Below are 12,143 nucleotides of genomic sequence, written 5' to 3'. Positions count from 1 at the left end.
TTTAGTTGGCAGGAGAGCCACACTAGAGCCACTCGGCAAGTTTTCAGAATGCAGCTTCCTTGTCTCAGGGCCTGATTCACTACGGAACACAATTCTGCTTATACACGCGCACTGCAGTTGCTAATATCAGCTGTGCTATTTAAATGTTTGCATTCACATTGCGAACGCAGTCAGACATACAGACGGACGCCCACTTCCATTTACTAACATCCGTATACTAGGGCAACATAGCGAAACAATCGGTAACATTGGACCATGCACACTTGCACAAGCCCTGACCTTAATTGCTAACATCCTCGACCGATTGCATGCATGCTAGTAAACCATGGCATCACGTGTGTGGGACAGGGAGAGAAAAGGTGGCGGCACAGTCCTAGTGGGTGTTCTGCCTTAGTCAATCACCAATAATCCTTTAGATAGACTTCAAGGTCTTTTATGGCAATTCTGGGTAGTGTCACAGTTTTGAAGCTTAGACGGTCAGTAATGAGGATGCTAGTTACACACTTAGTAGAAGAAAACTGTAATTGGACAATGGCCTTAAAATTAGTATGGTTTGTATAGGGAATTTTTTTTTTAAGAATGTTAAAAATGTACATGAAAAAATGCATTTCACTGCAGGGACTTTATAAGGCCACTGCTTCACACCTGCACTTCTCATTGGTCTGGAACAATGATGCTGGACTGGGACATTAAGGACGTAATAGGGGGTGTGGCCTCATGTCCACAAGGCCACACAACCTGTTATGTGCGGTTTTGGAGGCTGACCGCTTTATAAGGCCACTGCTTCACACCTGCACTTCTCATTGGTCTGGAGCAATGATACTGGACTGGGACATCAAGGACGTAATAGGGGGTGTGGCCTCATGTCCACAAGGCCACACAACCTGTTATGTGCAGTTTTGGAGGCTGACCGCATGTCACTCCCCCGTTCGTATCATTCATCACCAGTGCTTGCCGCTCGGTAACACCATCCAAGAGGGTGACACCAAAATAACTTTTCGTAGGGGCTTGACAGCTGGAAATATATTTTGCAGTGTAAGTGGGAGATTACCCCTGGTTTGTTATTAGTATTACTATGGGTCTAGTCATGGCTGCCTCTTGAAATTACAGCCACTTACTTCCAAACGCCTATCTTAGTGGTAAATAGCAATGCTTTGGGCAGGAAAAATGTGTGGACATGGCTTGTGGTATCAGACCCCTAAGGCCTTATTACATTTTCCTGGTGGTCAGTGGGCGCACTGAGATTAATGCACAGTAAACAACTAATAAGGGCCAACCACCTGTCTGTACCAGTGACTTTCAGCTGTACTAGACCTACACTGTAAAAGCCCACAAAAGCAGAGGTAAAGAGCATGCGGTGTGCGTTAATGACGGAGAGTTCTGAGAGGCGGTGAGCCTCCATTGCAGATTAAGGAAAAAAGTTTGTCCCTCCATATTCAGCAGGGAGCTGGTGAGAGAGACATGTGAGACTCGGAGCAATGGAAAGAACAAAGACAGAGGTAAGCTTCAGAGCAAGAAGTGACCAGAGAGAGACAAACAATGAAAGTTAAGCAGCAGAGAACATGAGAAAAGCAGAAAGAGTGCAACAGGCATACAAAGAGACATATTACAAATATCACCCAGAACAGAGACCTGAAATGATACAAGCAGCAGAGTGAAAGACACACAATTGTTGCAGATAGAGGCAAAAAATGTAGTTCGCTATGACTGATCCAGTGATAAATACAGAGCTGAGAGACCTATCTAGTAAGTGAGAGTGCATCCTCAAAGACCCTTCTCATATAGACAAGTATGTACACAAAAAAACAGGGATTTTGATTAGAGATGAGCAGTTCAGATGCCTTGGAATCCAAACACACGCGATCATTGGGAATCCAAATAGATCCGAGCGGTGGCTCATATCTTTCTGTCTGACTTGGATCTACTTCGAGGCAAAACGTCATTGCCTTTTTTAACCTTGATTTGTAGATACCAACCTTGTTGCCTTTTTTCTTAAACTTTCTTTCCAATGTGTAACAACAGATGGGCTTGGCTTTCCTTGATCATAACAGCCATGTTTGGTCAAATGCAACTCAAGCACCAAATGGAGAGGCCATTTGTGATGGTATTTGCAGATATTCTTCCACCTCTCCTCCCAGCCTTCCCATACATAATTCCAGAAGCACCATAATGAGAGCTGTTTAGTACCAGATTTTAATAATCCATCTGCCCTTTTCTTGTTCAGAGCTTCCATTTTGTGTGCTTCCACATCAATAGTTCTTCCACCCGTTCAAGAATCGAAATGGGCAAGTGCGACACCGGCATTACTCCCTGTCGGTGGGAGGGCCCAAGGACAATTCCATCTTGCACCTCTTTTCTTTGCATTATGCGCTGATTGGGACATTGCTGTTTATTAAACTGCCATCCTGCCTACCACCGCTTTGACATTCTCTTTCCTAGATGTGCCATATTGGTAAATGAACTGCCACAGCCGCTGAAATCTTCTACATGCAATTAATGAATGCCAAAAATGTCCAGAAATTTTTCAGGCCACAGAGAGCTTCTCCTGCATACCCCTGTCACTCTTTTAATAAAATTCTGAACCAACAAGTTTATCATATGGGCAAAACATGGGACTTGTTGAAATTCACCCAATTGCAATTCTCTCACAAAGTAATATGCGTTATCGGAAATTGGCAAATCCTGAGGAGAATCTTAGCGAGGTAAGCCATCTTGCTATGACATCCCTGAGTTTTGACACTGTTATGCTTCTTAGTGATGCCGGTGATACAGAGAGCCTGTCTGTGAATGAGCTGGCATTTGATGTTACATACTGCTGCTGCTGAAGACAATACACTAGTGGCGTCCCTCCCCGTGGTGTCACCTGGTGTGGGGAGAGATGCTGTGCAACAAAAATGGGGCGTGACCTCGTGGGTAGAGGGCGTGGTCATGCTAGAAGAGACATAGCCTCACGGCCCAAAGCCTATAGTCCCAACTCCTGTGCTTTTTTATTGGGGGGCCCAGAGAGTGCAGGCTGCCCTGTGTGCAGTGCCGGTTCCCTCACAGTGTCAGGAGCCGAGTGCTGCACTTAATACTACAGTGCAGCACCCGGCTCCTGTCACTGAGGGGAATTCTGCAGTCTGCACCCTGGTATCACCCCTTGGCGGGTGCGCCCCGCACCCCCCTTTGTGATGCTACTGCAATACACCCACCCAGTGGGCTGTCCCAGCCATGTAATCTTTAGTTAGACCACTACCGCTTATTCACATATCTGTGTTTAAGTGGATAGTGGATAAAATGGCATTTTGTAGGCCAAGAATTAGGGCTTTTTTTTTTTAAGACCAGGAACAGGCAAAAAAATTATTATTTTGGTAAAATGGAATCGAGATGGAATTTGGTAACAGGGACACAATTAAAGTAAGTTACCCCTTCCTATTTTTTCTTAGTCATTCAAACAATTAACTAACTAATCAATCAATCAATCCTTCTTTCTTTCTTTTACAGGAACAAGGGCAGTATGTATGGTATAATGGTTTCACAGTTCTGAGGTCATGAGTTTGATTCCCACCATGGTCCTAACTGTGTGGAGTTTGTATATTCTCCCCGTGCTTGCGTGGGTTTCCTCCAGGTGCTCCAATTTCATCACACAATCCAAAAACATACTGGTAGATTGATTGTTGACAACAAAAATATGAACCCAAATGTGCATTAGATGGGACAAGTGGTTCTGATCTGCCTTCAAATTCTCAGCTAATCCTTTCATTCTTTTACAGCAACCCAGAAGACAAAAGGCAATGAAAGAAGAATGTTTGATCATTACCGTCCCCAATGCCCTCCTTGATTAACATTTTCGGAATTAAAAAGAATTACTCTAACTTCCGAATCAATATTCCTTCTGATCTAGTTCTAAATTAATGAAAATATTACTAGAACATTCTATGGGGTCATACAGTTTATTAAACTGTCATCCTGTCTTCCTCTCCAGTGTCACTCTGTTTCTTAGATGTGTCATGTTTAAAGTAGGGGTGAGCGGGTTCGGTTTTACTCGGATTTACTAGGATCTTTTTATTGGCTATCGCCTATCATGTGTTTTGGATAGCCAATAAAATAAATCCGAAATTGCGGAAAAGTGGCGATAAGAACCGAGTAAAACCGAGCCTGCACATCCCTAGTTTAAAGTTGAACTGCCACGTTTGTGCCGGCCACTGTTGTCACTTAGCTTAGTCAGGCACCTACTGTAGCTCGGTGCAACCATTTGGTCTAAACTGGATGAAAACAATATTGTTAGCTGTAAGATGGTCAAATTTGACTAGAAATTAGTGAAAATGAATATTATTGAGGTTAATAATACTCTAGGAACAAAATAAATTGCTCAAATTATGTGATTTTAGCTTTTTCGTAAATTTTTTAAAAAAAATCCAAATCCATAACCTGTCACGGTGTTTTGGCAAAAACAAAATTGGATGACAAATTAGAATCAAAAATCTCTAATTTTGATAGTAATGTTGCGTGCTCTGTAATACAATTTTTTGTGTGAATACATCTCCTGTTATTTTTCTCTCTGTTCATCTGATAATCATGTTCCTCAGAACTGTCGGTTCCTTATATAAAAAAGTGACAAATCTGTAGTGTGTTACAGTAATCTTTTTTTGTATTTACCAAAGTATTAGCACAATACTGGTCTCCTGACGCTGCATAGAGCAAGACGCCATTAAGAAATATAGTGTGATTGGTAGACTAGATTATGAATAAACTTGGGGCCCGGTTCTACAAGCTCATCATATTCGTAGACACTACTACCATGGGAACATACCAGTACTGTATCAAAGTGGCACTGCACCCTGTGCCATCATTATGTCACGCCCATGTGGCTGGGCTGCTAACGGCTTAGGGACAGGCCTGCTGACACCGCAGTCGGCTCCAGTAAGTAGAGCACTACCTGAAGAGCCCTAAGGACGCTGCTGGCGGCTCTGTAGCACAGCTAGTGGCTGCAGGGTGCTGTTCCAAGCACCCATTTCAGACCCTGTAAGCCACATGCAGGTGCTGTGGGGCAGCGATGGTGCCACCCACAGGGCCTTGTGCCCTGAGCAGCGACACCGCTCGAACACCCCTAGTTACTGCCCTGGAACACACAGTATAAGTTTAGAGATGGTAATGAACAAGAGGACTTTTTTTCTGTTCTTTTATTCATCATCATCAGATCCTGTTGGCACATATGTAACACCAGTTGCACTGGTGTCCGAGAGGCTAAAGATGAGTTTGTTATAAATGTGCCCAAATCGTATGTATAATGTGTTAAATGAAACACCCTTCACCCCTTCCTGTCTGGTTTCTCCCCCCCCCCCCCCCCGTCCTGCCTCTCCAGGCATAAGTGTCAGATGTATTTGGTCTACATTTTTGGGTATTGGCAAAATGCTTTTACGTACGTTACTCTATGCAAACATGAGTAGATCTCAATCTGCATCACACCAGACTCTTCAAACAGTTTAAATATATCAATTAATTTGCTATAAAGCAATTTACAATATATTTTATATGCAGACTGTAAGATGATCTTCTGAACTGTATTTAGAGAATGCAAAAAGTCAAACTTAACTTTCTTCCAGATTAATATAAGATAAGGTGGAGAGTTACACCGCAAAATGCTGGTAATATTTGCTCTTTAACCATCTATTAAATATGACATTAAATGTAAGTGAACATTACCAGAAACAGGAAACAGTAACACGCCTGTAGTGTACGTACATCCACATATAGCAATCTACAGGCACCACAAACACCACTTTCTATGCCATTCAGGACTAGAAAAAAAACATAATACTGCACAGTAAATAGACCACAGTACAGTGATCAGTAAATGTGTGTTGTGGCATAGGCATAAATAACCAGATGCTTTTCACAAGATATCTTTTATATTTTTATTGTACTGTAATGTAAAATTTTGATAAAAAATGTTACATGCAACCTGCAAATTATTGATTTGAACCTTGGTCCTTTATTAGCAAGAAGTTATGCTGGCCTGCAATACCAGATTCCTTTTCTAATCACACACTAGTATGAGGACACTTTTTATGATAAATTTCCAGTTAAGGTTGCATTAAGCTAAGCCACCCGGCCATTCATCCTAATACAGTAACTACGTGTCTACAAAATAAGCATGACATAAATAGTTTACAAGGCAGAACAGACTTGCAACACAGAAAACTACACTTGCTGCACTTGTATGTATTTAAGAATTTCAAACTAAAAATAATTCAAAATTAAGCTTGAAATCCATGTACATTAATCATTTCATGTAAAACTAAATGTATAAAAACCTTTTTACTAAATAATGCTAGTTTCTTCTTCCTCCATAGGGGACACAGGCTCTATATGCTGGGTATAGGTTGGTGAGGAGTCTGGGTACCAAATAGTTAATACTTCTGACCTATCAGCCCCATAGGCAAACGCAGGGGGGGTTTCCGTCTGCCTGAAAACCCCCCTCCCCAACACACACCATGACCACAATAGAAATAGCAATATAATATAATGTTACTAGTGCTGCCTGTTCTCAGTATCACAAATGAAATGATTAGCAACACCTGTGGATCTTAAAATGTGTCAGCGGGTAATAAATATACCTGTGCACCAACTAGGAGATGTGGAAAACATGCACTGTTAGGGGTGAACTGCTATAGACTATCAATAGGGTTAATTATTAATACTGTATAATAATACACTATCCAGTACATAAGGAGACCAGTATGTACATATATGTCCAGGGCAGTGCTAGGTTCTTCTGCTGCTACCCCAGAATCCCAGACTTGCTCCAATGCTCAGGAATGGTGCCCACATCTGGAAAAAAAAACATTCTGCTCAGACAGGATGGCCCTACTGCCGCATCTAATGGCTTACTGTGATCACTGGTCCTGTATATGCTGGAATTATGCAACACAATATACTTTGTATAAGGCCACACTTGCTCTAAAATCAAGCATTTGGAAACCCCCTCTAGAAATCCTGCGTTTGCCACGGAGCCTAGGCTCCCTCTCCCTTCTGCCCCGCCCCCAGCCACAGGCAACAAGTTTTAAGTTTGGTGCCTATAGGAGCGGTACAGTTGTAAGAGCTGTTCAAGCAGCTTCTAATTTTCTTTACATTAATTAATTTATTTTTTACTTTCACTGAGTGGGCAGTACTAGGCGTCCCATAGGACCTCCGCACTGCCGCTCCACCAACCCTAGAGCTGGCGACCGGGTCAACATCTTTGGCCAGAGCTTCACAACACAGTGGCGAGCAGCAGTCGGCGCAGCAAGGGGACAGGTAAGGTGGCTCCCTGCATTGTCGCAGCTTTCACAGTCGGTGAGGGAGACCACTGGCAGTGGGGACCTAGGTCCTTTCTGCATCCCCACTAGATCACCAGGGCAGCTAGGCACCACGGTGTAGGTGGCCATTTGCCTTGGGGGTCCATGCCAGAAAGGGGAGGTAAGCGCTCTCCGTTAGCTTCTCCCCCACTCCTGGGCGCTTTCCCATAAGCAGGCATTCCAACCCAGAGTGACATCTCTCTGACCCCTCCCTCAAGAGACGCGGAGCAGCCATATTACACAGTGGCTGCTGCTTGTGTCCACAGGGTGCACGGGTTCCTTGTCTCCCTGTATTCCTCTTCCTCAGCGGTCAGGTTATACACCTAGCTACTTCCTCCCCTCTTGGGGTTGGTTTGTTGAATACTTACTGCCCTTTTATTGCTGCATTGAATGTTCTGCGTGATTGACTGTTTCAGGAATACTTTGTATAATCTCACTGTTTTCTCCTGTTTATGCTATTTAACTGTCTCTGCAGAGCACCACATATTTCTTTATTTGTGGTGCATTAATGTTCATTGCTCCACCCCTTATTGCCCCACCACAGATGCTTACTTTAGTGTGTGGGGACTCCCTTGAATTTCTGTACCATGTCTTCAAAGGTTAAAGCTCCCAGGGAGGTGGGCGCTTCTGTCCTATGAACTGTAGGACTTGTGCTTCTGTACGTTCTCCACAGGGTCCGGACCACAATGGGCTCTGTATATGTTGTTTCATGGGTTCACAGCAGGAGGTCCTTTCAGCCACATCTTCCAATCAACAACCAGCTTGGGCCCCAACTCTATCTCAAGTAATGTTGCAGTTAGTTGATAGGCTCACAACCCTTGGGCCTGCTCCCCTGCTAGTATACCTACAGGTGCAGCCCATCTTTCCAATGTGATGCTGTCTCTTGCAGCCATCTGCCATGGAGCCTCCTTCACACATTCAGTGCAGGGTTTGGAGCAGGTGTCAGACTCTTTCAAACAGATGCTACTGGGGGTGGGCAATAAGCGGCCCTCCAGGTGTTGTTGAACTACAAAAAAATAGCAAAACTTTTGCAGGGCATGCAGGGATGTGTAGTTCTACAACAGCTGAGGGGCCACTTATTGCCCACCCCTATGCTAGACAGAGAACACACTTCTATATATAGACCCTCTAGATCAGGGGTCTTCAAACTTGGCCCTCCAGCTGCTGTGGAACTACACATCCCAGCATGCACTGCCACCTTTTTGATATAACAGCATGCTAAAACTATGGCAGTGCATGCTGGGATGTGTAGTTCCACAACAGCTGGAGGGCCAAGTTTGAAGACCCCTGCTCTAGATGGTACAATTCTACACCATTGTCTTGTTGGGATTCAGACTGAGGATAATGTATCTGTAACCTCCTCAAGACCTCCTCTATTAAGGAGGACTCCCAACCTCAGATAGATGTAGTTTCTCTGATCAAAGCGGTGAAATCCGTGCTGATAATCAAGCATGCTGAGCCAGCCCCTATGTCTAGTGCAACAGTGTTTAAGTGTTAAAAGAAGGCAGTTTCAGCGTTCCCTTCCTCTGCGCAGCTTGAGGATCTTCTGGCGGAGGCATGGACCCCACCCTAATGGGCGCTTCCAAGTTTTTAAGCACATTGCTTCCTTTTATCTACTACCTGCTATGGATCGGCCTAAATGGAACTCTCCTCTCCCGGATGATGCAGACGTTGCCCACCTGGTCGAGAATACTACCCTCCCTCATACTATCCCCACGGCATCCCTTAATAATCTCACAGATAGTTTTGAAGAAAGTTTCTAACTTCCTATCATTTCAAATGCAGCAGTTCCACGTCCAGCCATGGCGCACTCCTAGGTTGCTACGGCCATCGGACGCTGGGCAGACAGCCTGGAAGATGGTTTTACTTTAGGTACCCACAGAAACAAGCTTTTTTCTCCTGTGGAGCATGTTGGGATGCGGCTTTCTATCTTGGGGAGGCGGCTATAGACACTGGTAACCTAACTTCCAAGGTACTGTATCAGAATCTAGGAGAGCCCTCTGGCTTCATTCCTGGCATGCTGACGCAGACTCTAATGCCCTTGAGGCGCTTTTCTTTTCAGGGGATGTTCTCTTTAGCCCCATATTGGACAAGATCGTGGGTACAGTGGCGGCACCCAAGATGGCCTTTCTTCCTTCTGCGGCAGCCCCTAGGTCGCGATCATCTAATTTTCTCTCCTTTCGTCCGCAGAGAAAGCCAAGCACCTGTCATTTACTAGATCTCAAGGATCTTCCTCTAAGAGTTCTAAGCCATCAGGTAAAAAACCCTGGTCTACCAGTTGCCTGGCTACCTAACCAGCCGGCACGCCTGCTGCAAGATGGGACGAGCCTCCACCTGGGAGAACCAAGCATGGGAGGCCGACTTCTGCTTTTCTCTGAGATTTGAATGGCGACCACGACAGATGCCTGGGTAAGAGGGGTAGTCTCCCAAGGCTACGCATCGACATTTCAGGAGCATCCACCAGCTTCATTTTTTTCCCTTTGGATCAAGAAAGAGCAGGAGTCCATGCGGTCCCTACTGGTCTCCAAGGTCATTGTATCGGTTCCACCATCTCAACGGGGCAGAGTCTTCAATGCCAGCCTCTTCCTAGTTCGGAAGGCGATCCTCAACCTGAAGTAACTCAACAGGTACTTACGGGACTTTCCACGGCTCCTCGTGTCTTCACAAAAGTCATGGCAGCTTATCTTCAGAGCAGGGGAATCCGAACTTTACCCTATCTGGACAACGTACTTCTCCTGGACCAGACACCGGAGGTCCTCAGGGAACACATTAGTCTCATGGTGGACCTTTCCAGGCCCACGGATGTATCATCAATTGGAAGAAATCCTCTCTGACTCCGTATCAGGAGATGTTGCATTTGGGGGGCTTGCTGGACTCCAGGGGTCAGCGGGTGTTTCTCCTTGCAGACAAAGTACAAGACTTACAGACCAAAATTTGCCTATTTCTGCATCACTTCCGAGTGTCGGTATACTCTTGCATGCAGAACCTGGGCTCTTTAGTCTCCACCTTTGACATGGTGCAGTTTGCCCAGTTTCATTCCTCGCCTCCCCAGTTGGAAATTCTGGCCCGGTGGAACCTGCAGCTCAAGTCTCAAATGATCATCCTCTCTAGAGAGGCGCATCACTCCCTCTTGTGGGGGGTCCGGGGGTCCCACCAGGTTAGGGTCCATCCCTTCTGGATTCAAAACCGAGTCCTCCGCACCACCGACAAGTCTTTGGGAATGGAGGGCGCTGACTAGTCAGACTTTTCAGGGTCAGCGGTCGGCTCAAGAGATCAACATTCTGGAACTCCGAGCGGTTTACAGAGCTCTCTGTCTAGCTCTGCCGTTCCTCAGCATCGTCTGATCCAGGTACTGTCCGACAACTCGACGGTTGTCGTCTACATAAACTATCAAGTGTGGCACTCAAGAGCCACCCCATCTCGCTTTGACGAGGTGGCTCTTGAGAAATCTGTCTGAGAGCTAAGGGATTCTCCAGGTCGGTTATTAGCACTGTGCTCGATGCCCAGAAACCCTCTTCTGCTAGGATTTACCGTAGGTTTTGGAAGAATTACTTTGACTTTTGTTTGGCTAGAAATTTTAACCCCAAGTTGCTCCGACTCTCATTAGTCCTCTTTCCTGCAGGTGGGGCTGGATTTGGGCCTCTGCCTTTCCTCACTGAAGGTACAGGTTTCAACCCTTTCATTGCTCTTCCAGAGACAGATTGCTCTGTTGCCGGATGTCTTTGGTTCTTAGGGCTCTTCAATTATCTCCTTTTGAGCCTTTGGACACAGTGGACATTCGCTGGCTTACCTGGAAGACGGTCTTCCTTCTTGCCATAGCTAGTGCCCGGCAGTTGTAGGATTTGAGTGTATTGTCCTTTCACTCTCCATTTCTGATTTTTCACCAGGAAAGGGCTGTCTTTTGAACACAATTGGGCTACATTCCTAAGGCTGTTTAGAGGTTCCACATCAATCAAGAGATCGTGGTCCCTTCTTTCCAAGTTCCAGATTCTGCACCGGGGGTGGCCTCCTTGGATATTGTGTGGGCCCTCCATGGACAAGATAAGAGATGCTCTCTTTGTCCTGTATGGGGATGGTGGGCTACTAAACAGTCTTTGGCCAGATGGCTCAGTTTGACTATCCGCCATGCTTATGCTGCGGCAGACCTTCCGGCCCTGGCCACGGTGACAGCTCATTCTACCTGGTCGGTGGGAACTTCTTGTTCCTCTGCCCATATGTTTCTGAAGTTCTATTCCTTCTACTCATTTGATACCTTCACCTCCCCTGCTGCGGCTTTTGGGCGAAGAGTAATCAGTGCAGCTCAGAAGCATCCCCTACCTTGGGCAATCAGCTTTGGGACGTCCCAGCATAGAACCGGTGTTCCCTATGGAGTTAGAAGAAAAGGAGATTTATGTGCTTACCTGTTCTTATCCTTTTCTTTGATTCCATAGGTGACCCAGGGGGCCCACTCTGATGCCCCTAGCTTGCGGGGCTTTGCTCTCCTTCTGGTTCCCCTGTCCACATACAGGATGCTGTGTGTTTGGACCTGTGTGTGTGCTGGACATCTTTCGTCTCCTTCTTGCTCCTTGCCTTATGATGGGTACACACTGGCAGATATAGTGGCTGATTGATCGGGCAGTATATCGTGTGTGCGTCGGCAAGTGTGTACCAGTGATATGTCTGTGAGCGATGACATTCACAGATATATCGCGTTGGGCTTTGCTGCACATAGTGCTGTGTGTATGGTAGGTCAGCTGACCACCCCTACACCTGCAGTAGAGGCCGTGGGGAGGGGGTCGTGTTGCGACCTCCAGCCAGCAGGACCCATGGCCAAATGATAGTTCA

The sequence above is a fragment of the Taudactylus pleione genome, unplaced genomic scaffold, assembly GCF_031769625.1.
Source record: "Taudactylus pleione unplaced genomic scaffold, aTauple2 ptg000208l, whole genome shotgun sequence".
NCBI classification, from domain to species: domain Eukaryota; kingdom Metazoa; phylum Chordata; class Amphibia; order Anura; family Myobatrachidae; genus Taudactylus; species Taudactylus pleione.
Note: the sequence above shows the minus strand (reverse complement) of the source record.